This window comes from Astyanax mexicanus, chromosome 25, assembly GCF_023375975.1.
Source record: "Astyanax mexicanus isolate ESR-SI-001 chromosome 25, AstMex3_surface, whole genome shotgun sequence".
Lineage (NCBI taxonomy): Eukaryota > Metazoa > Chordata > Actinopteri > Characiformes > Acestrorhamphidae > Astyanax > Astyanax mexicanus.
Genome location: NC_064432.1, coordinates 1,772,385 through 1,798,289, shown reverse-complemented (window position 1 = coordinate 1,798,289; position 25,905 = coordinate 1,772,385).

Here is a 25,905-nt window from a genome sequence, read left to right as displayed (position 1 = left end):
ATACCCCCTTTACTACCCTAAATTACACTATACTACCCTATACTACCTTAACCTACCCTAAATTACACTATACTACCTTATATAACCCGGTACTACACTAAATTACATTATACTACCCTATACTACCTTAACCTACCCTAAATTACACTATACTACCCTATACTCCCTTATACGACCCTATATAACATATACTCCCCTATATAACCCTATACTACCCTAAATTACACTGTACTCCCCTATACTACCCTATATAACCCTATACTATCCTAAATTACACTATACCCTCTTTACTACCCTAAATTACATTATACTACCCTATACAACCCTATACTACTCTATATAAATACATACTACCTTATATAACCCGATACTACCCTAACTTACACTATACTACCCTATACTCCCTCATACTACCCTATATAACATATACTCCCCTTTATAACCCTATACTACCCTAAATTACACTGTACTCCCCTATACTACCCTATATAACCCTATACTATCCTAAATTACACTATACCCCCTTTACTACCCTAAATTACACTATACTACCCTATATAACCCGGTACTACACTAAATTACATTATACTACCCTATACTACCTTAACCTACCCTAAATTACACTATACCCCCTTTACTACCCTAAATTACACTATACTACCCTATACTCCCTTATACTACCCTATATAACATATACTCCCCTATATAACCCTATACTACCCTAAATGACACTATAATACCCTATAGTACCCTACATAACCCTATACTACCTTACATAACCCTTTGCTACACTAAATTACACTATACTGCCCTATACTCCCCTATACTACTCTAAATAACACTAGACTACCCTATATAGCCCTATACTACCCTAAGTTACACTAAGTTACCTTATACTCCCGATACCACCTTGACATTGTCCAGTCATGACACAGCCCTTTATATGTTGCTGAATACTGAATAATGGCACTGTATAGATCTATCAGAACTGTCTTGTCCATTCACACTCCCAGATGTGTGGTGAACATCATTCGGGTGGTTTTCTCTAAACCGCAAACAGCCATAAAAAGTCTAAATCATCATAATGTTTCTTCATATAACTGTAATGAATGTAATGTCTATTCCACTGAATGATGAGACTTAAAGTTAGGATAATAACATTTGAACATTTAAAATGTAAGATCCCAATGAAATCAATCTGAAACAAGGTGAACTAATGTTGCCCGTTGAAATGCTGTGACGACGACCTAAAGCAGGAAGGCCATTCAAGACAAGATCAATCACAAAGTGAATGGAAATGGAAGGGTTTTGGTTCAAAGACGTGGTTGAGCTAGCTCCAAACTGCTGTTCAGGGTGGATGAGTAACTTCAGAAAAGAATTTGATTGGGGTTGTGGCCTGTAAAAGATGTTTTGTAAGATGCCAAATATTGTATAAAGGTTCATGTATTTTTTTTCCTTACAAGTAACCTTGACTGCTTAAATCCATTGCTGAATAAAAGTACAGGTCTGTAGAATTTGTAGAATGTGTGCAGGCTTTTATTGTTAAGATTGTGATCAAGGTCATTTGTGTAGTAATTCCAAAAATGCTTGAATACAGTGCATCATTCAATTCAGAATAGCTCCATAAACCTGTGATGTTTTTCTACAGTATGCCAAAAAACAATGACTTTGGGTCAAAGCAAGTTTTCTCTATAGCTAAATAAAATACATATCGTACATGAAATAAAATAACTGAAATTCTTCAAAAATGTTCTATAACACTGGGGCTTGGTCAATACTCTAAAGGCATTTAAATGTTTCAAAGAACTCATTTATGGAACATTTCCCCCAGAGCCGAACCCAATATATTTCATATTTCATATATTCATTTATTCTGATCAACTTCATTTCATTTGTTAATACAAACCCATTCCTGCAGTTCAGGCCTGTAACCCATTCCTAAAACAGTTGGTATAGTAAAGCATGATGTGTTTCAGGTGTTATTCTGTCTCATTCTTCCTGAAAACAGATCTTACCCCATTCTTTTTCCTTTGTAATATGTGCAGCATGTGGTTTTTCATTGTCTTGTTGAAAAAATGCATAGATATCTTTGTAAAATATATCATCTTGAAAGTGGTTTATAGTGTTTTTTATTCATGTGTCCTGCCATCATTTATGAAATTTTTGCTGATAACTTGCTGATAACCTTTTTGTCTTTGGTCCAAAGCTAACAGCATCCAGGTCTTCCCTAAATATATATATTTCCACTGTGAGATGGTCCATCCCATGTTCCTCTGAGCCCATACAAGATCTGGGAACTGAGGAATTGAAGATCACAGATTTTCAGCTTATGTCCAGCTTGTGCTTTTCCCCTTTACACTTAAATTGTATGATGCGTTATACAGCTCTGGAAAAAAAAAATAAGAGGCCACTTAAAAATGATGAGTTTCTTTGATTTTACCAAATTGAAATTTAAAACCTCTGGAATATAATCAAGAGGAAGATGGATGATCACAAACCATCAAACCACCAAACTGAACTGCTTGAATTTTTGCACCAGGAGTAAAGCAGCATAAAGTTATCCAAAAGCAGTGTGTAAGACTGGTGGAGGAGGAGAACATGATGCCAAGATGCATGAAAAAAAAATCTGTGATTAAAAACCACCAGGGTTATTCCATCTAAAATTTATTTCTGAACTCTTAAAACTTACTTAAAACTGAATATAAACTTGTTTGTTTCTTTGCATTATTTGAGGTCTGAAAGCTCTGCATCTTTTTTTTTTGTTATTTCAGCCATTATTCATTTTCTGTAAATAAATGCTCTAAATGACGATATTTTTATTTGGAATTTGGGAGAAATGTTGTCTGTAGTTTATAGAATAAAACAACAATGTTCATTTTAATCAAACATAAACCTATAAATAGCAACATCAGGGAAACTGATTCAGAAACTGAACTGATCTCTTCATTTTCTTCTTTAGAGCTGTATATTGTCGTAAAGGGAGAAACTATGGAAATCCATCCATCCATCTTTCTTTAAGGTACATTGAATATACAGATGAGTATATTGGAGGAGGGAGGCCTCATGTGGGAGGCCTTATAATCATTCGAGACTTTATTTTACATTCAACACCAACACTATTGCCTTGTTTTAGAAAAGCTAAAAAATAATTAGGCTAATGGTCTGTTTTTTAATATCCACAACCCCCTGAAACCCAGCTGGATCTCCAGTCAGCGTTCCCTCTCCCACAACACAGTAGCTGCAAACTAACCGTCTATCCGTGACGGAAATCTGTTATGGAGATCAGACGGTCATGCTTAGTTTACTGCTGGGCTGAGAGGCTGGATGCAGGAGCGTCCCGAGGAACTGCTGAATCCTGTTGTTACAGTGTGGTAAACAGCCTATGAATTTGAATGGAAAGCTCGCTGTGCCTTCACACCCGACCGCTTTCATCCTTTCATTTCCACTGCGCTTCAAGGGCCTGAGAGAGAGCGGCCACTTCAGTTTATCCTTCAGTCTGATCTCACCTCGGAGAATTCCAGCCGCTGCGTTTTCTCTCACCGGGGGTTCTGACGTCGGTGAAACGACTGCGAGAACCAGATACTGGTGTACCTTCTTGATCCTCTCAGGAAACTCCACAAACACTCTCCTCCAGCCCTCGACACTTTCTGTGAGTTTAGAGGAGCAGCTAGAAAGCTCAAGGTCGCTTCTTCTTACCTTGTGCTTCTCGCGTTCCTTGAAAATTTGCCCTAAGAAGCTCTTAAAGATGCAGAGGCTCTTGTGTGCGAAACACTTTACTTCACATCAATCCAGGTTTGCACATAAATGGTGCCCCTGTTTAACATTGATCTACTCCATAGCCTACAAATACCCTACATGTACCCTACATGTGGCCACATACCCTGCTCCACTAGACTAGTAGCTCTCCAGCCCAGAGGGTTGTTGAACCCAATTGCAGAACAGTTCATCTCCAAGTACGTGAACCCAAGAAGAAAAGATAAAAAATAAAGTAAATGAACACACAGCTCCTCATGGTGTCATGGGGGCATAATTTGCCCCGATAAATCGCACAAGTTATTAATGCCTCATTTCAAAATGTCAGGGCTCTCCGGATTCTAGCAAGGAGGTGTGGAGCTACTTTGAGCTGGATAACGGTGGAAAAAATTATTTATCAGTGCAAATAATGCCCCGTGGACTTTGGAACGCTGTGGGAGATTTGCTATTTATCAAAGGTAAGAACTTTTTATCATGTTTTACTAAAACAAAAGTCCATTTTACATCGGGGGTGTCCAAACTTTTTTGTTGGGGGCCAGAAGGAGAAATATATTTGAAGTCACGGGCCACAGACTCTATTATAAAACACATAATAAAATATACCACTTTAAATAATACATTTTCCTGATTACTTTCATTTACACACCATTTTACTTGACTTAATATCTTTATCTATCTTTGACAGTGTTGTGTAAACTAAGATTTTTCAAATTTATGTTTTTTATTTCATGATGTCTCTTAATATTAAACTCCTTAATTATGGCAACTTTTAGACTCTTTGGCCCGTTTTTCTGCGCTAAAACTTCGCAGCCTCTCCGCTTTTAGACTCTTTGGCCCGTTTTTCTGCGCTACAACTGCGCACTCTCTCCACTTTTAGACTCTTTGGCCCGTTTTTTCTGCGCTAAAACTGCGCACTCTCTCCGCTTTTAGACTCTTTGGCTCGTTTTTTCTGCGCTAAAACTGCACACTCTCTCTGCTTTTAGACTCTTTGGCTCGTTTTTTCTGCGCTAAAACTGCACACTCTCTCCGCTTTTAGACTCTTTGGCTCGTTTTTTCTGCGCTAAAACTGCGCACTCTCTCCACTTTTAGACTCTTTGGCTCGTTTTTTCTGCGCTAAAACTGCGCACTCTCTCCACTTTTAGACTCTTTGGCTCGTTTTTTCTGCGCTAAAACTGCGCACTCTCTCCGCTTTTAGACTCTTTGGCTCGTTTCTGACCCCTAGCGTTCAAACTTTGAATCTCACATTATAAAAACCTGCTTAACAGCAGTCCAACTTTCATTCTATTTCTAAAATACCTCGCGGGCCGCTCCAAAAAGGAAACGGGCAAATGCTTTAAAGGGTCACATTTGCAACGTTGACCTTCAATTGATTAAAGTTTGATTTAAGAAACTGTAAAAGATGTCTTTAGTTGGAGGAATATATCCTTCGCTTCACAGAAATCCCAGTGTGCGACTGGAAAATGCCCCTGCTTACTATCGAGCCTATTACCGAGCCCACCGATCTACCCTATCATTCCCTCAAGTCTGACAATTCACCTGTAACTTTAGCAGGAGCACCTCTGTCCTCTCAGGTTTCGTCAGCGGGCCATCAGTTTGACATCTCACTCAAAACTCGTAACATCTTCAACACTCACTCTTAAGGAGAGCTGTGCTTCTGGCGCATCTCTTCAAAGCCTGCCGCTATCCCCTGATTCCCTGGCCATTTTTATTTCATAGCCCCCGGAATTAATGAGACACTCGGAGACGCGGAGAGCGCAGAGACAGGTGCTAATACGAACGGAGGAGCCTGGCTCTCCTCCGATGACTGTTGTGATGGAGCTTGATACATCTGTTCTGTTTTTAGACTTCAAATGGATGAAGCCGAGCTCCCCCGGATGCTCCCAGCGCCGGGCCCAGTGATTACACCACAGTGCGCACCTCGCACTGCCGGGGAACATCTAAAGGTATCAAAGCAGCCGAGCGCATCACATCCTGTTACGAGCCGCCTTCGCTCTCGCACAATCGCGCTGCTAATGCAATTTAACCTCCGCACGTATCCGGCCCTGATTTCATCCAGCGGCAAAACGGCCCAGCTGCAACTTAATGGAACTGTCTGTAATGTAATGTCTGTCTCTCATAAGCCAGATCCAAAAATAAAGAAGAAAAAAGGAACCATAAGAGCGGTCTCATCGTCCCATCGTCCTGCATCTTCCTGCCTCTGGGGATCGTTCATCCTGAGCTCTGTATTACCTTCTCTATTTCCTTTCAACCCTTGATTCTCTACACTTGACCTCAGCCATGTTTTTACATTACATTACATTACATTTGGCAGACGCTTTTGTCCAAAGCGACTTACAATAGTCAAGTACAATGTAAAATAAGTTTAAAGGAAAAACATCTTTGGATAGGGATAAAAGGAGGACAAAGGGGAATAATAGGATAGAGGAGTGAAGGAGAGGAAGAAGGAAATGAGGTTAGTAGTAGTTAGTGTGTTAGAGGTGTTAAGAGAGTAAGTGCTCTTTGAAGAGCTCTGTCTTCAGGAGTTTATTAAAGATAGTGAGAGATTCTCCTGATCTGGTAGTAGAAGGTAGTTAGTTAGAGGTGTTAGGAGAGTAAGAGCTCTTTGAAGAGCTCTGTCTTCAGGAGTTTATTAAAGATAGTGAGAGATTCTCCTGATCTGGTAGTAGAAGGTAGTTAGTTAGAGGTGTTAGGAGAGTAAGAGCTCTTTGAAGAGCTCTGTCTTCAGGAGTTTATTAAAGATAGTGAGAGATTCTCCTGATCTGGTAGTAGAAGGTAGTTAGTTAGAGGTGTTAGGAGAGTAAGTGCTCTTTGAAGAGCTCTGTCTTCAGGAGTTTATTAAAGATAGTGAGAGATTCTCCTGATCTGGTAGTAGAAGGTAGTTAGTTAGAGGTGTTAGGAGAGTAAGTGCTCTTTGAAGAGCTCTGTCTTCAGGAGTTTATTAAAGATAGTGAGAGATTCTCCTGATCTGGTAGTGGAAGGTAGTTTGTTCCACCATTGGGGAACTCTGTATGAGAACAGTCTGGATTGCTTTGTGTGTTTGTTTGGCAAAGCGAGGCGACGTTCACTGGAGGAGCGCAGCGGCCGGGAGGTAGCGTAAGCCTTCAGGAGCGCTTAGGGGGACTTGATTAAAGGGCCAGAACTGAGTCTCTTTTAAACTCAGATTTTGCTGACTGGCTGAAGATGAAGAGCTAGCTAAAGAGTCTTAATTACTGGCTGTTTATGTAAACTGTATATGTAATGTGCAGTTCCTCAAGTTTGACCATGAGGCGTGTTATTAACTCTTCTAGTCACCAATCGGGTTTAGTAGTTAATTTCAACTGTGCAATAAGCCTTCAAATACCTGTCATTGGCCACAATATTAAAGGCTACTTTATTACTGTTTTTTGTCACTGTGGCTCTAAAATTAATATACACTGGGGTTGTATAGATGAGGTGCGCTCTGGAAAGACCCCTTCAGTTTCTGAATCAGTTTCTCTGATTTTGCTATTTATAGGTTTATGTTTGAGTAAAATGAACATTGTTGTTTTATTTTATAAACTACAGACAACATTTCTCCCAAATTCCAAATACAAATATTCTCATTTAGAGCATTTATTTACAGAAAATGAGTAATGGCTAAAATAACAAAAAATAATGCAAAGAAAACAAGTTCATATTCATAAAGTAGTTTTAAGAGTTCAGAAATCAATATTTGGTGTAATAACCCTGGTTTGGTTTTTATTCACAGTTTTTTTTTCATGCATCTGGGCATCATGTTCTCCTCCACCAGTCTTACACACTGCTTTTGGATAACTTTATGCTGCTTTACTCCTGGTGCAAAAATTCAAGCAGTTCAGTTTGGTGGTTTGATGGTTTGTGATCATCCATCTTCCTCTTGATTATATTCCAGAGCTTTTTAAATAGGAAAAATCAAAGAAAATCATTATTTTAAATCTACATTTTTAAAGTATACTGCATTCTTTGGTGAACAAAAATGTACCTGTATAATTCCCGTTTTTTCTGTGTAGTATGTAAAACTGCATTTACTGTCTCTTGGTATAGTTTAATTTTGAGAGTTTAAACCATGGAAGTGACCTCAAATACTCTAAACTCTTCATTCAAATGAAAATCTCTCAACAAAAAGATCTCTAAACAGATTAAATCAAAATAAAAAAAAAAACAAAAATTATATGTTATTTCATTCTTTTTTTTTAAAGTAACACATTTATAGTGTCACATAACGCATCAAACCAATTAGTAACCACCTGACACACCGTAACAACCACAGTTACACCTCTGTGAAAGGAAATGTAGTATTGTGATAAATGGGCTTGTAAAACTACCAACCAAAATCACATACTTCCTCTTCGTACATGAAAAAACAACTTCAAATACTGAACAAATGTATTTTCTGTGTAATCCCGCTGATTGAGGACTCAGAAAAGAGAAAGTCATGTGCCACAGAAAAAAGAAAAGAGCAGTTTCATTCCAGCTCAGATCCCGTCCTGCCTTTACCCACCCACCGGCAGCAGCGTAGCATGTGAAAATTGGGATGAGTGGCGTTTTTATGCCAAGTCTGGCCAAAAAGCAAAGAATCGTAGCAGAGCCGCCACTGCCGGAATCAGTGCTCCACTTTACCTCTGTGTGATTGAGGAGGAAAAAAGCGAGCGGTTTCCCGCTCAGATCGCTTCAGCTTAAAAGAGTCGTCAAAATAAGACACTTGACGGTTTTTGTATACGAAAGATTTGAAATGTATAAAGTAAGTGAGTTTTTCTTCCCTTTTCTTTGCTTGGTAATGTGTAGTCTTCTTTTACTTTGCTTTCTTTAACTTTAATATTTCCATCTTTCCAGGACATCAATCAATCAATCAATCAGTCAATCAATCAATCAACCTTTATTTTCACTCGGGAAATACATTGAGGGTGACCCTCATTTACAATGTTGCCGAGCCTTTACAGCTTCAAAGGGATTGAAAACATTTAATAAGAAATGAGAAATAATGGAATTAAATAGAATAAAAAAGAAATACTAATTTTAAATCAATATATATGTAAAACAGAAACAAATTGACACATAAAAAAGTAAAGAACTTATAAAATATAAAATAACAAAAAGGTAATAGTAAAAGTAAATTGACAAAATGAATAATAATGAACCAAAAACATAAGAATCAAAACATAAAACATTAGAAAAAAAATGATAAAAAATAAATAACAATAAATAATAATAAAAAAAAATAATAAGAAAAAGATTAACCAATTAAAAAATAATAATAATGGTAATAATAAATAAAAATAATAAATAAAACTCATTTAAAACAGGCTTTCTGGTGGTGTATCCACCAGTATCCACCAAGAGTGAGTACACAACTCACATGTCTGCATATAATATTTTGTCATATATTTCATGTAATAACAGCATAGTATGTTTTTTTTTATATATATATAAATATATATAAAAATGGATATATATTAGAGTAGTCAGTGTACAACTTGTGTAGCGGTATATATATAGATTATATTATATATATTATATAGATTTACTGTCTTCTGAAAATATCTCTACACACAATGCCAATAATGACTAAATAGCTGGCAACACAAGTGAATACACCTCACAGTGAATATGTCATTGTCCCTGGTGTCATGTGACTCATTCAGCATGGCGCCTCATGGCAAAGAACTCTCGGTTTGTTCGTACAAAGTCCGCTTGACTAAAAGTCAGTGAAGTCCTTTTGAAGATGAGATAAAGTGTTGGTAGGTCAGTTTAAACTAAATAAAACACACACACACACACACACATATATATATATATATATATATATATATATATAAAATATACCCAATACATAACCCGCTGATTAAATTTCATGTAGGGCACTTGGGTCAACAGGAATCCACCAGGTTGTTTAATCCCCTTCTCCTCTTTGAAGCTTTCTCTTTTTTCTTATTTCTGAATTGAAAGTTTGCCGGACTCCCCGTGTTGGGCTGTTTTTAAGTGAAGTCGACGGATTGACGGATGCCGTGTGGAGTTCTCAGCGCAGTGAGCTGACGCCTGCAGGCCGATAGCTGTCTGTGGATGTGGATGAGGCAGGTTAAGTCGACCCAGGCTTCTGTCTATCCATCGCGTTGCAATTCATTTGAAGTTTTACTGAGTTACTGATTAGAAAGACGGGAGAAGCGCTCATAGTTTAGCCTCATATCTTTCATGGTCATCAATCAAGCTTAACGTTCCTCGATTCTGAGATGTTTAAAAACTCCAGCAGCACTGCTGTGCCTGATCCACCACTCATAGCAACAGCACAACACATATTAACACACCATGTCAAAGTCATTTCTGGACTGATAATAATAGTCCACCACCAGCGTCCTGTGAAGCAGCTGTAAGTAGGAGTGTCTGTTGTCCAATAGATGCTCTTATTGATCTTTTCGAAGCTGATTTAACACATCACACAAAGTGTCGATATAGTTAGGTTATTGAAATTTCACACTTTATTGTGATGCACTCTGAAATCAATTTCAATCCCAGTTTCAGATGCTCCTTTTTCTGTATGTACAGTATGCATGTAGTGGGTTATACTGTGGGTAATGGCTTAAACAGCTCGGTTGCCAGTTCTGCAGTATAATATTTACGGCCATATTTAATTGTGCAGAGTGTTTAAGTGTAAATTAAAGCTGTGCATCTTACATTACCTTGTTTTAAATATTGGCAAGCCAGCAGATTGGTTTTCTTTTTAAGAATTGTGGCCTGAAGGTGTATATATTTAAGTATGATGTCGTTTTTAATCTCCCAATGTCAGGTACGATGTCAGGAAGGAGATGACGTGGAGAGCGGACGCAAATGCGAGTATTTTTATTAATAACGAAAACAAACAAACAAATAACCAAAAAAAAAAAACACAGAAACTCAGAGAACACATAGGAAACAAACACAACCTGAATTGACGTAAACATAAAACAAGAACCGACAAACTAACAACAACTGAAAACAAAGGGGGCGTGTAACAGGAAACACCTGGGGACAGGTAATAAGGAGCAGAGCTACAAGTGAACACAAGTGAAATCACTTGTAAAGGCGGCGATACTGAAGGGAACACGCAGGACACGTTCAGGGGAGTGGTCCTAAATTGTATACATATCTGATCCATGCACATGCGACATGAATGTGAACGGTCAGATCAGAATTCATGCATCTTTTTGCTTTTACACATTAGCATTAGCGCTACGTGCTTCTCTCTCGTACCCACACTGCATCTCTTGGTGCAGCTGTGCAGCTATAGCTGCTGAAAAAAACAGCAAAAGCAAACCACCTGTCCTTTTTTCTCCTCCTTAACCTGAGCTTGAAATTCAGAGCAGCTGTTTCCTGTTTCTCCACTCCAGCAAAAGATGCTCCACATATGAGCTGCTAACTCATCCATTTCCCTTCATAAAGCTACGAGTCTCTCGTCTCTCTAATATAAGGGTTTTTTTAATTGTTGGTGAAGAAGGAGACGTTTAAACAGGTATCAATGTGAGGCGCATGTGAGGCGGTGTTTCAGGGACAGATTCGTTCACATTACACAAACAGATACAGATCACTTACATTTACAGTGAATGTGAACTGTCAAGATAGACAAATCAGATCTGAGGAAAAAATCGGATTTGAGCAAAGTGGATTGTAATGTGAACGTAGCCTATGAGACTTTTTATAGGGAACTTTTAGTTCTAAAACCAAGCATTATTTTTTATCATTGTTTAGTAGTACGATGTAGTATGATTTATATTGTAGTTATATATTGTAGTATATAGTTTGATTTACATTCAGACTCGTGTCTAAAATCCAATTTTTGTTTAATCCTCTGTTCTGTTAATATATACAGCAGATCTCCTCTGCGGCGCTCTGATAAAAGTCCTCCGCCCCAGCCTGACGGAATGTTCTGGCTAAAATGAAATATGCATCTTTTCACAGCCCTCAAGTGCCTGACCTCATCTGCTCCGGTTCAACAGTTCAAGAGGCCACTGCAAATAGAGATCTTAAAACAATCACTTCAATATCAGCTGAATTTAAGGTCGGTGGTGTCCTGCTTCTTCTGAGGAATGGTAATGAGGGGTTTCAGGGTGGTGCTCATTCAGCATGCTGGAGCTGGTGGTGTAAATATAGCTACTGTTATAAGTTACTGTTATTGAGTAGATTTTATGAGTAAATTGTCATTTTTAAAGTAGTTTTTAAAATAGGTCATTTTACTTTTACTCAAATACATTTTGAGTATAGAGGTGTTAGGAGAGTAAGAGCTCTTTGAAGAGCTCTGTCTTCAGGAGTTTATTAAAGATAGTGAGAGATTCTCCTGATCTGGTAGTAGAAGGTAGTTAGTTAGAGGTGTTAGGAGAGTAAGAGCTCTTTGAAGAGCTCAGTCTTCAGGAGTTTATTAAAGATAGTGAGAGATTCTCCTGATCTGGTAGTAGAAGGTAGTTAGTTAGAGGTGTTAGGAGAGTAAGAGCTCTTTGAAGAGCTCAGTCTTCAGGAGTTTATTAAAGATAGTGAGAGATTCTCCTGATCTGGTAGTAGAAGGTAGTTAGTTAGAGGTGTTAGGAGAGTAAGAGCTCTTTGAAGAGCTCAGTCTTCAGGAGTTTATTAAAGATAGTGAGAGATTCTCCTGATCTGGTAGTAGAAGGTAGTTAGTTAGAGGTGTTAGGAGAGTAAGTGCTCTTTGAAGAGCTCAGTCTTCAGGAGTTTATTAAAGATAGTGAGAGATTCTCCTGATCTGGTAGTAGAAGGTAGTTAGTTAGAGGTGTTAGGAGAGTAAGTGCTCTTTGAAGAGCTCTGTCTTCAGGAGTTTATTAAAGATAGCGAGAGATTCTCCTGATCTGGTAGTAGAAGGTAGTTAGTTAGAGGTGTTAGGAGAGTAAGTGCTCTTTGAAGAGCTCTGTCTTCAGGAGTTTATTAAAGATAGTGAGAGATTCTCCTGATCTGGTAGTAGAAGGTAGTTTGTTCCACCATTGGGGAACTCTGTATGAGAACAGTCTGGATTGCTTTGTGTGAATGTTTGTTTGGTAAAGCGAGGCGACGTTCATTGGAGGAGCGCAGCGGCCGGGAGGTAGCGTAAGTCTTCAGGAGTGAGTGCAGGTAGGAAGGAGCTGTTCTGTCATCACCTTGTAGGCGATTGTAAGAGCTTTGAATTTGATGCGAGCAGCAACTGGTAGCCAATGGAGCTCAACGAGCAGCGGGGTGACATATACAGGGTTTCCATATTTCATATTCTTAAATCAGATAAACTGTAATTTCTGCGTTTTATCCAGTACAGTTTATAAGTGAGTATATTAGAGCAGAAGATTGAGACACGGTGTCTGAATCTAGAAGCAGCAGCAGAGGCTGGGGTGGATGCTGTGGATGGAGGACTGAGTGTAGCGTGGCTTCTGACAGCCGCTCTGTAGCTGTGGGCTTCTGAAAGGTGTAGAAGCTGAAGTAGAAGTGCTGGATTTTCATGTTCTTCGCTTCAGTTTTTGGCGCTGCGAGACGCCGGCCTGCGGGCTGCGGGGCGCAGCGTGAGCTGAGAAGATGAAGACGAGTTTTAAGGCTCCAGAAGGTTTGCCAGCGTAGCATGAATTGTGAATGAGATATTTGCTGCAGAGGAATACTGCACTGTATCTGTAGCTCCTGCTGACGGAGACAGAGCCGGCGTGTGAGGAGCAGAGGCTTCCACAAGTCTGGAGACGCCACTTTACTACCCTGTGTAACTGTGTAGTTAATTACACGCTTACATAATGAGAGACATTTACTTATTTACGATTTTCTGTGTGAGTTTTCAGGTTTGAGTCAACACTTCTGCCCCCTATTTTCTCTGCTTTTATGTCAGAAAATCAAGAAGACAATGCAAAAGCAAACAATGCAAAACAAAACATTACAGTGGAAGAAAATAGTGCACTTTCACTTTAAAAAAAAAATAGAAAAACAACATTTTGTACTCTGGTGTTGATTAGAAGTTTAGTATCTGGACCTTTCCCACTTTATTTATATGAGAAATAATTATTTCTGGGTTAAAGTGTAATCAACAGATCTGTGATTAAAAAAATATAATAATTACATAAATAGTATAAATGTGCACACAAAATAACTTTAAAATACATTTTATTATTTAGCATTGTGTCTTGTACATTGAACACATTGAAAAAGTAATGAGTGGGTTGGGTAATTGCCCGTGTAAAAAAAAAAAACGAAATACCAACCTAGCATAATCTTCATTGGCATAAATGATTAATTATTATTGTTTGCTCATTTAACTGAATAGCAAATGTTAAAAATGTAAAAAAAATGAATTTACTTGCTGAGTATATTGTGCTGGGTGATGGGCAGATTTGTGTGCAGGCTGGGCTAATCGCGAGTGTTTGCAGCTGATTTTTAGGGTGTTAACATGCAGAATTAGCAGCTGAAGAGCGCAGTTGATTGCGGTGCCAGAGCTCAGGATGATTCATCACGGCGTGGCAGCCGGGCTGAACTGCATTAAGTAAGGCAGTCCATTGGCCAGTGTGAGTGGGTACATAAATATTTGGAGAGATTGGCCCGGTGACATTCGGAGCTTGTGGAAAACCGGAGAAGGCTGGATTTATACGGGCTAATGATGCTGTAGCGGCTCGGGAGCTATCAAAAAGCACACTCGGTTCAGGAGCCGCCGGCCGTAGATCTTTAAGAGCGGCTCCTGCGTCCCGGCAGGTGGTGGAGGACCCCGCTAAGTGCGTCCCGCTGCTAATTTTATTATTTATTTCTTTTTTAATTTAAGCAGATCGATGGCGTTGGGGAACTGCTGGCCACGGAGAGCGCGCTGTCTCGTCCGATTTACGCTCCTGAGCTTCAGAGTGTGCAGATCTGAGGGTTTGAGAAGCTGCAGGCAGAAAGGCCAGGCGAGACAGAGACTAATTCAGATGTGGTTCTAAATGGGCTTTATTTCACTTTTTACACAAAAAAATATATATATATTAACTTAAAAAAAAAAAAAACGCAAACGTAAAAAAGTCCAAAGCAAGGTTTAACCTCCTGAGACCCAGACATTTTGACTTTAAATTTCTCTTAAATTTGTGATTAGTAGGATCTAACAAGTATATTGAACTGTAAACTTTTGTACAGGAAGCCTTTTAAAAAATAAATAAAAAAAACAATGTCCACATATAGAGACAGTAGTTTATTTTACCGTTTAAAAATATTCTTGCCGTTTAGGATCAGAAGGACCCATTAACAGTCCAAAAACTAAATTTTAGCTTCCTACAGTAAGTAAATAAACTATTTTCAAACAGAAAATTGGATGAGATTATTATCTGACCCACGTTTCTGTCAGGCCTGGCTGTAAAAACTTTTGTCTGGGATTCCTGCCCTCTTGTATTCAATTAATTGAGTGTAATGTTTTCACTGGACATTAGAGGGTACGGGCAGTCTCTTCGTATGAGGTCAAAGGGTCAAGGTTTAAAAAAAATGTGCCAGAAAAAAGTATCATGGTACAGTAAAGCTTAAATGTAATTTCCCGCTATGAGGACGCAGGGTCTCAGGAGGATAAATCTGGAAACAATAAAACACAAAGGGTAATCCAAAAATTGAGGTCAAAAAACACGAAAGGGTCAAAAACACGAAAAATACAGAGAACAATCACAAGGAGCGAAGCAAAATCGAGTCCTTAAATAAGCCGAAGCCCGGGTGAATCGAATCACCACTCAGGTGACGAATCACGGTACTGTGGCATGTGATCTGTGATGTCACCATGTTTGTAGTCCATGGCGTTCTGGGGGTTGTAGTCTTTTAGCTCCAAATCTCTCCCAGGCTCATCGGGAGTGAAAGGAGCAGCAGAATGATGGAATTAATGTGGAATTAATGTAGATAATACCACGCTGGTGCTTCCTGTTGGTTATGGTGTATGTTAATAGCTTTGTTCCAGAGGCGAGAGGCGGGTCGGGGACATCGATGCATCAGAAGTGTCATAATAACCAGGTTACAGGTCTGTAAGCCTTAATTACACTGGATCGCCCCCCGTCGCCGTGCAAATGGATGGGCGTTTTTATGTGGCTGGAAACTAATCTGCAGGTTCCTCGTGGGTGTCTCACTGCAAACAAACTGAGTGCTGATGCATGCAACTCGCAGAAGCACCTCATGTAACACTGGAAATGGCTTGGGAAGATTTAGCTCTGAGCAAAAAGACTCGCATGCTGACTCGTCTTAATAGTACTGATTATGGAGCACATACAGAATATGCTTCACCAATCCTGAGAACTATTTATCCAGCTCAAACTCTTATTATATAGAATAAAATAACATTACTGTCCCCTTAAATGAGCTGCTGGTGTATCTTCACAGTGCGAATGAGCAGGTCAGTATCCGTATCTGCTGATGCTATTAAGATTTCACTGTGCCAAAGTCAGAGCTCACCTGCTTCTTAAAGGGAATGACATATTAGTGACACTCTGATTTGTTTATAATTAATACATGCCTTTTTTTCACATTTTAAACCACGTAAGACATTTTTTGGCATCTTTAGAATATTAAAGACACAACAACATGCTCTAAATCCAGCTGCATGAAGCACAATTGATGTCTTGCCTATAGATCTCTAAAATAGGCCCTTAGGGGTTATTTGGAAAACAATCTTTATTTTATTTTTGTATGCCATCAGAAGCTGGATTGGTCAGCACAGGTGTCTGATAGCTGATGTATCAGAGGTCTGACTTCATATGTATCACAGGAGGCATGTGCTATTGATATTGGGGAGTCCTAATAAGTGAATTGGCCAGTTGGACTTGTACGTGTCCTCTGAAAAAAAAAACAATTACAGGCTGAATTACCTATTGTTTTTCGCTGAACTTTGTAATCGTCCGGATGCGCATCTCTGAGTAGCTGTTTGTCCATTTGATTTGATCCACGTAAACACAACAGCGAGTGGAAATGGAGGAGCTACTGCACGGTGTGTCATGTTACCGAGAAAAAAGCTAAAAAACTCACTGGTCCTCCTGTTTTTTAATGCAGTCCGGATAGTGCTTTAGACCATCCAAAGTTGCCTTTGAGCTGGATTATTTAAACACTTCACATGTCTTTCTTTCTTTATTTCTCTATATCTTTATCTATCTCTCTCTCTCTATCTTTTCTCTCTCTACTCCAGTCTAGACTACCTTGTACTTGTACTGTTTTTTGGAAACAACCAATTTGTTGCTCTTGTTTCTTTCTTTTTTTTGACCACATTGCGTAACCAGCGCTGCCACGTCTTTGAGAACAAAACTTAAAAGTGACTTTAATCAACTCTGGAGTGAGGGATCGTAAATAAATAAATAAAACATGAATAAAATTCAGGACTCCTCAGCTGATTGCAGTTGAAGTTCGGCTATGATTCATCAGATCTGAGTGGACGCTGAGCAGGAATTGGAAATTGGGCTTTATTCTCTTCAGCCGAAGCGTCTGCGGTCAGTCTCGCCCGGCTCTCGTCCTTTACAAGGACACTTGGTGATTCCCTGGCCGTGCATTCTGCTCTGTAATGTGAGCGTTTGTTCTCTCAATATTTGCCTGGCTCCGGTACAGACCCCTGTGGCTAAATGAGCGGGCCGTGGTTTTTTTCCTGTGAAAGTCAAGCCATTACTGAGTCATTTGAGCAGTAGCAGTTTTTTGTATTGCCGCTAAATGCCACTTAAAATCTGTGGTGCTGCACATTAATCAAAGGACTGGAGCTGGAGATATGAGCCCAGAGCATTTGTTTTCTTCCAGTTGCTGGCCTGTGTGGGTTTAGATGGACTAAACATTTGCATTATTTGCATTTGCAATGTGAAACTGTGCTGTATTTGAAGATATTATGCTAAATATAACATACATTATCCGAGCAAATGTATTGTCACACATGTTCTTTTATTGTTGCTTCTTCCAATGGTGTCCTGCGATAATCCATCAAATGTAGCTCAAATTTTCCTGCAGATTTTGATGTAGGGATGGAATGTTTGTCTCATGTCTGGATGACCTGGTGTTGGTGGTTGACGTGGTGAACTCTAACGCCAGCTGATTTTCACCTACACAATTTTTTTCATGTGATTCCTTCATGATCCTTCTGGATTTCCTCAGGCAGCGGTTGGTGTATAAATCCAAAAGGTTTGGGAGCTGAACCGCAGTGATGTACTGTGCTGTACGCACAACCCTCTTATGTGCTGTTGTAAGTTTGTAAGTAAAATTGAAGAAGGGTTCCAAAACTTGTCATACAGTGTAAACTAACTCAGCGTTAGTGATGCTGTTACTTATTTTTACGTTCGTTTAGTGCTCTAGGGTTAATGATAGACCTGTTTTTTTCTGAGTGCGTTCTTGAGTGTGCTGTTCCAACAGGACAATGCTCATCCACACACTGCTGCTGTCCTTAGAGCTTGCTTTGAAGACACAGACCTGTATCTGGAAACAAACAGTAAGATTAGTAACCAACAAAGAAAAACAATAATCTGAATAAAACTAATACAAATAACACAAAAAGCTAAAAACAGTTACAGGTGGAGTGGCACATAATGTGAAGCCTCTAGGGGTGTAAAGCCCCCTGGCTTTGGGCATTAGCTGTGAAGCAGTGGAAAACTTTAGTTTGGATCATTTTGATGAGTTCGTAATCGAGAATTTTCAACATTCTGACCTTACGAATTTTGCTGTTTTCACTGAATGCAATCAGATCTTCACAGCAGTTCGAACCCACGCTCATGCAGCTTTGCCATCAGCTGCCGGCGCTCAGAGGGAGCAAAATTGGCTCTGCTCCCTCCGGGTGGGTAGATGGCGCTCTCTCCCTATGACACTTGAAGGTGGCACCGGGCGGCACGAGGCATCTGTGAGCTGATGTATCGGAACCTAGCCGCTGTGCTTTCCTCTGAGTGCGCTGTGATGCTGCTCAGGCAGTGATTCATCAGCAGCAGCTGGAAAAATGGGGTGATTGACTTCACACGTGTCGGAGGGGGCGTGTGTTCGTCCGCATCCTCCAAGAGTCGCGGGTAACACCGGTGATGGGGACACACAAAGGGGTGGGACAATTGGATATCCAAATTTGGAGAAAATGGGGAAAAATCAGAAAAAAAAAGAAATTTTCACAGCAGTGCTCCAAAAATCGAAGAAAAAAAAACTATCCCTGCACAGTAGAGACTCTTACAATGCAGTTACTCCAATAAAAGCAGGGTAAACTATTTTACAACCCTCGATTTGGGAAGAAACCATGAATAAAAAGCTGATGTCCAGTTCTGTCCTTTTGTCCATATAGTGCAACTCCAGTGCACTAAACTAAACCAGCGAAGCTCGGGACACTCGGACCCCCACGTTGCCTGGGTGGTCAACCCTGTAAGCGTATGATTTTGTTACTGAATTAAAAATTGAAAGGTTCAGTTCAGAGGATCCACTCCCCGCTAAATTAGCACTGCAGGGGTGCAGGCGCTGAAACAGCCCTGTAGACGTGTAGGATTTAAAACTTTGGAACAGATGTTTATATGCATGGAGATCCTGCTGTGGATCCTGATCCTGGGAGCAGCTCCTCGCCCTCCTGCTGAGAAGCTCATAATTAATGCATCCAGGTCTTTTTCTGCATGGCAGCGCTGAACCCGGGGGGCACAGATGGCACAGTGTACGGTCCTCTCCGAGCCCACTGTAGCCAGTGCTGGGACAGTGACCGGGTCAGGAGCATCACGCTGAGTACTGAACGTGACTGAGCTGTTAAACCCACTGCTGAGGCTTCTGACCTGCACCAGAACATGAGATCCTCAGCTGGGTTTGAGTTTGGGTGCACATTTTAGTTTTAAAACATAATTTATTGCTGTCTCTTTGCTGTAAAGATGCTTGAAGATGAGGAAGAAGACGCCGCAGTCGCTGCCTTAGGTGCAGAGGTGGAAAGTAATGAATTACATTTACTCAATGAGTTACTGTAATTGAGTAGATTTTATGAGTAATTTTAAAGTAGTTTTTAAAATAGTTACATTTACTTTTGCTCAAGTACATTTTGACACAAGTAATTTACTTCGCTACATTGGAAAACTCCCAATTACTGAGTAAATAATAAAAAAATGCTGGGGAAAAAAACCAATAAAAAAAAAATCAAAAATTATAACCTACAGGATGATAACAACCAAAATTTGAAAATCATATAGATTGAACATTAAAGCACAAAGGCAGACCAGGTAGTTCCTAATCATAATACATGATCTACAAGTGTTACGGTTTAGTGGGGGAGGTGGACTCAAATGCAGACTAATGCAGAAAACCACTAATTAGGTTGTAAGTGCCTTAAAAATCATTAATAATCAGTTATAACACATACGTAGAAAGAGCAACAGTATAGATGGCTGTGTAATATAGTTCACTATTTGGCAAACAACAGGTCATTGTTGCCCTTTCTACGTACAGTATGTGTTATAACTGATTATTAATGATTTTTTAGGCATTTACAACCTAATTAGTAACTATTAATAAACTAATTGTAAACCATTTATAAACCCTTTATAAAGGTAGTCTTATTTTAAAGTAGTACCCAATTTTCTATAATGTCAGACAGCATTTATATACAGTATTTATTTATGGATATAGCCTGTTTTATTTTTCTTAAACAATAAAGCATCAGATTATTATCTTTTTATTAATTTTTGTTCCCAGTTACAAAACGTTTAACACAATACAATCTCTCACACACACACACACTGCCACTTGTGAGATGCGTCTGATTTCATTGGCTGGAAACCGCTGTGGTGCCTGAAGGCTGAGCTTCAGTCGGCAGCTCTGAGAAAGATTACTCTTGTGTTTTTTTTTACTTAGACTCCACACTGGTCCGTGTGAACTTTGAGCTGACATTAATAATGCTTTCTCTCAACTGCCTGCTCCATCACACAGCTCCTGCAGAAATCAATAGGGTTCTCTCTCTGTCTCTCTCTCTCTTTCTGTCTCTCTCTCTCTCTCTCCTCCAGCGCCTGCGGTGCTTTGTGATATTATTTTTGGAGTTCAGAGAGTGGCTCTGAGATGACCCTCGGCCCGAAACACAGCCACTAACTACAGATCATAGTGAAGACCCCTCTGCTCTCGGGAGGCCTGGAGGTCGTTCTCTGCTCTGTCTCTCTCACATGATCACTGACTCTGCCGTACGATTCGCTGCCTTTTAACTGATCTCAGCTCCTGAAGTGTAGCTCTCAACATTAATCACTCAGCAGCACTGGAGGCCTAAACATGGCCTTAAAGCTGCTGCTTTATTCCAGAAGAGTCTGGAGTCTGGAGGATTGAAAGAGATTGATTTAAAGACTCAATTGCTGCATTTTGGGTCAAATCATCAACCAAATTCAAATCTTGACTCATTAATTTGTGTTAATTCTGTTTGAGTTTTTCATGTTTTAAGATTGTCCTGCTGAAAAGTAGACAATCAAGACTGTAGTTTGTTCATAGCAGGCATCGCTGTGAATTTACATACAATATCCTCAGTTATTTATTCATTTTAATGATTAAAGTTATATAATTCCCATTGTAATATTGGGCACAGGTGTCCATTTTTGGGCATGTTACTTTGTAAAAGTAATTAGTTATAGTTACTAGTTACTTCTCCAAAAAGGTAACTAAGTTACTAACTGATTTACTCCACTATAAAAGTAACTAGTTACCAGTAAAAGTAACTATTGCGATACTTTTGTGTTACACGCCTCCATCACTGCAGGTGTCGGTAATTAGTTATAGTTACTTCTCCAAAAAAGTAACTAAGTTACTAACTGATTTACTCCACTATAAAAGTAACTAGTTACCAGTAAAAGTAACTATTGCGATACTTTTGTGTTACTCGCCCCCATCACTGCAGGTGTCTGTTGGTTGATGTATTGGACCTGGGGTTTCGGCACTTTCCTCCAAGAGCACTGGCTGCATAGTAAAGCTGCATTGGCCATGATAAGGGCCCTATGACTTTTTTTTATTTCATAGTTAGGACAAACTATAAAGTTTTAATGACATAATAACTCAAATTAGATACTATCTCATAATTATGACCAGGTAATTTAATAATTTACAACAAGTACAGCAAAATAAAATTCTAAATGATAAAAAAATGAGAGACATTAAATTCTCAATACAACAAGGTCACAGATATAGACATATGTGAGGTAAGAGACACAAGACAACACAAGACAATATTTGCTTTCAATGAGATGTACAGTGTTGAAATATGACTTTATCAACTTAACCTTTATTGAAGTGTTAATGCCACTGAAAATATTGCTATATTGTAATACCCTTCACTCCACCTGAAAACCTTTATGTCCACTTTATTAGAAACGCCTAGAATATAGCTGTACTATCCAACTTATGTCTGTAGCCCATCTGTTGTACAATCTGGCAACCATATTCTATCCTGTTTTACATGCATCAATGTCCCTGTTAGGTCAAAAGTGGTCCACTACCCAATAATGTCCAGCCAAGAGCAGTTCTGTGGTCCCAAATTAACCCTTTTAGCAGAGCTATATGAGGACTTCCCCACATTTTAGGTCCCTACTATACATCAGTGAGGGTAAGTTACACTGTATGAACTGAAGTACTTATTTACAGGAACTGGGCAAGACAGTAAATTTAAGTGCAATTAGCTTAGCATTAAAATTTGTGCATTAGAAGGTGTGTCTATCTGCTGCAACGAATGATTAAAAACAATTATCTTCAACAAGCTGTTATAACGATAAACTATCTCCTTTTATGAGTTATAATGTCGTTAAAAGAACATAGTATGTCCTAATAATGAAATAAACATTTCATAATTATCAGAAAGTCATTGGGCCCTATATACACCTTGCGCAAGGCACGTCGCGACGCTCATTGCTATCTTACATTAAAATAGCACCGGAGTTTAGGAATATGTGTTATATATATATGTTATATGTGGTAAATGTATTATATTGCGTTATGAGTATGTTTATACAGTAGAGTCTAATAGACTTTAGATTATTAAAAAAAACACATTAAAGACATTTTGAATTATTAGGCACTTTGAATTGTGATTGTAATGCTGTAATCTATGTACCTAAGTTAATTAAATCATATATACAACATATATATATCATATATTATAACTGCAGACATAGAAAAAGCACTGGAGTTACAGCAGATTAAACTGACATGAGCATCAGTAAGTATTACATCATTGGTTTTCTGTCCTCTACTACCACATAATAAAAGCTCTCTCAGTTTAAGGGTATAGAGAAACACATGGCTAAACAACCCACTGCCATGTTTGAAGCACATGTCTCTGAGCCCCAGGGGATTATGGGATTTGCAGTGATAAATTGGATTAAATAACCTGACTAAATGATATCTGTTAAAGAAGGTAAAGGGAGGAAAGTCAGGATATTTGTGTCTCTTTCCTCCGGCAGTTGGTTTGTCTGTATTTGTTTAGAGTCGATGTCGAGGCGAGGGGCCGCTCAGGAGGCTTTGATGCTCTATTCTCTTTTTAAATAATTATGAAGGGAGTTTAGAGAGTTGAAAAGAGAGAGAGAGAGAGAGAAAGAGAGAAAGAGTTAGAGAGAGGGCAGTATTTGAAATCAATGACAGCTAAACAGCAGTCAGCCAAGCTCAGATCTCCATTTAGAGACCAGTGGAGAAATTCACATCTGAAGGAAGGAGTTCTGTCTGACTTCATTTCAAGAAATAAAAAAGGACAGAAAGGAGAAGGGGAAGGGAAAAGGGGGAAGGGGAGAGGAAAGGAAAGGTGTAGAGGAAGAGGGAATGGAAAGAAAAGGGAAGGAAAGGAAAGAAAATGGAAATAAGAGACAGGAAAGGACACAACATGAGAGATGATAAGAATGTAAAGTAAGCAAAGAAATAGATAAGGAAATAAAAAGAAAAAATAAATGATAGGGAAGAACAGGCTGGAATGGAACGAGACAGGAAGGAATGAAACAGAATGAGATAGAAAAGGAAAGGTAATAAATGAAAGTAAGTTGAAAGGAAAGGAAAGGAACGGAAAGGACAGTGGCTCTGTCCTTTTAGCAAGAGAACCTCCATGGAGTTCCTGTAGGAGGAAAAAAAAAAAAACATATCTTACAGCAGAAACCAGGCAATCAAAATCTATAAGATGATCAATACTTGAAGGACAAATCAAGCAGGGAACGGCCTCTTATCTACTTGGACTCGGATTCCTCAGCGAGGCCATTAATATTTCATCAGTTTCCCAGTTCTCTTGGAAGAGAGGTAGAGATTTTTGGTTGCTTTTCCTGCTGGGTTTAGATATTATTGCTGTAGAAATTGATTTACAAAGTAAACTAAGTAGAAAAAGCAGAATAAGTAGCATCTGCTACCATTGGACAGTGATAAAACCACTCGGTTGCCAGTTACTCACTCATGAATTCCCTTTCCTTACCTTAAGCTACAGTACTTCCTTTCATATAGATGCTGCGCTTCCCAGGAAATAAAAAAAAAAATCCATTGTAGCTGAGAAATTCCATTGTGGCCACTGCCTTAGGGTCAAATAATTTAACTGATGAATAATCAGAAGGCTGTGGATTACATTGCCATCTGTTTCTATGTTTTTCATGATATTAATCATTTTAAACTGGGCGGGTGTGATGCGGTCTCCTTTCACTCCTTCGTTTCTTTGGTTTTACTATGAGTGAATGGAGGAGCTACTGAGCTCTGAGTTTCCTCTTCTGAAGTCTCCAATGCTCCACCAGCCGCTTGCGTTCAGTAAAACTGATCCGGATCCTCTTTTAAAGGCTATATGTGTGTGACCCCCAGTTTTTAGGATGAATATATTATTAGGCTTAGCGGAGATGGTCATTCCAGCACTCTGGTACCATTAAATACTTAATTTGATCCCTTCTCCACTCCTTGTATCCATGTATTCCTTACAAAAAGAAAGAGGGATGGAAATAAAGAAATGAAAGGAAAAGTTAAGATAAGTAAAGTAAACAAAGGAACAGCACATGAAAGGAATTAAAACAGGGAAAGGAAACAATGAGATGAGAAAAGGAAGTGACTGGACATGAAAGGAAGTGAAGCAAAAGACCAAAAAAAGCATAAAGCATGAAGCAGAAAAAATAAAAGGAAGCAAAATAAATGATTAAAAATAAAGGAAAATGATGGAAAAGGACAGGAATGGAAAGGGAAGGGATGAGAAAGGAAGGAAAGGCAAGAGGAATGTATGAGGAATTAAGAGACAGGTTGGGAAGAGACAAGAAAGAAGGGACGATAAATTATAGGAATTAAAAAGAAAGGAAATGAAAGAGAAGAAAGGGACAGGAAAGGAAAGGACATTTCTAGTCGGACACAGCCTTATCACCTTTCCATGCACACTAAAAAACAAATGTACGATATAGGTACTTTCTTGTACTTGAGGGTACACTTTTAATAATTTTACCCTGAAAGGTATAATATTGGTCTTTAGAGGGTGAAGATCAAAGTCTTTTCTAACATTTATTTCTTATATCACTCTACTAATATACAATATATATTTTAATTATGTATTTTTCTTTACTGGTACCAAAAAACATCAGTACAAAAAAAAGACTTTCACTGAAAGATACTCACTCTATTGTACCTTAATATAAGGTGCAGCCCCAGCAACAAGCTTTGTTCTGTTTTAAGTACAAATCTGTTCTTATATTTCTTGTGTGTGTGCATGCTTGTCAGGGTGTTAGTGTTGTGCACAAGATAGCACCTCACAACTTGCAATGCAAAGGTGTGGACATTCCCTTTGAGTATTTTCCCAATAGAAACTTTTAACAGCTTAAAACCTGCTCTGGCCTGTTGGACAACAGATCGAGACCCTTATAGCAGTGGCGTGCAGTGAATATAGTGGATACCCTTTCTGCACAGCGCTGAGAAGGGGTTACACTGTCATGGCCCCGCCCCCGGAGTGAAAATCATGAATCTGATTGGCTAGATTGTCCTGCGACTTTGCTAATAGACTCATTACTACACCCTTAAAAAATCAGCAGAATGGTCACGCAGACATGTGAGCAGAAGCCATTTTAAAAAGCTTTGATTGGTTAAAAACGCTACCTCCCGGCCGCTGCGCTCCTCCAATGAACGTCGCCTCGCTTTGCCAAACAAACATTCACACAAAGCAATCCAGACTGTTCTCATACAGAGTTCCCCAATGGTGGAACAAACTACCCTCCACTACCAGATCAGGAGAATCTCTCACTATCTTTAATAAACTCCTGAAGACAGAGCTCTTCAAAGAGCACTTACTCTCCTAACACCTCTAACTAACTACCT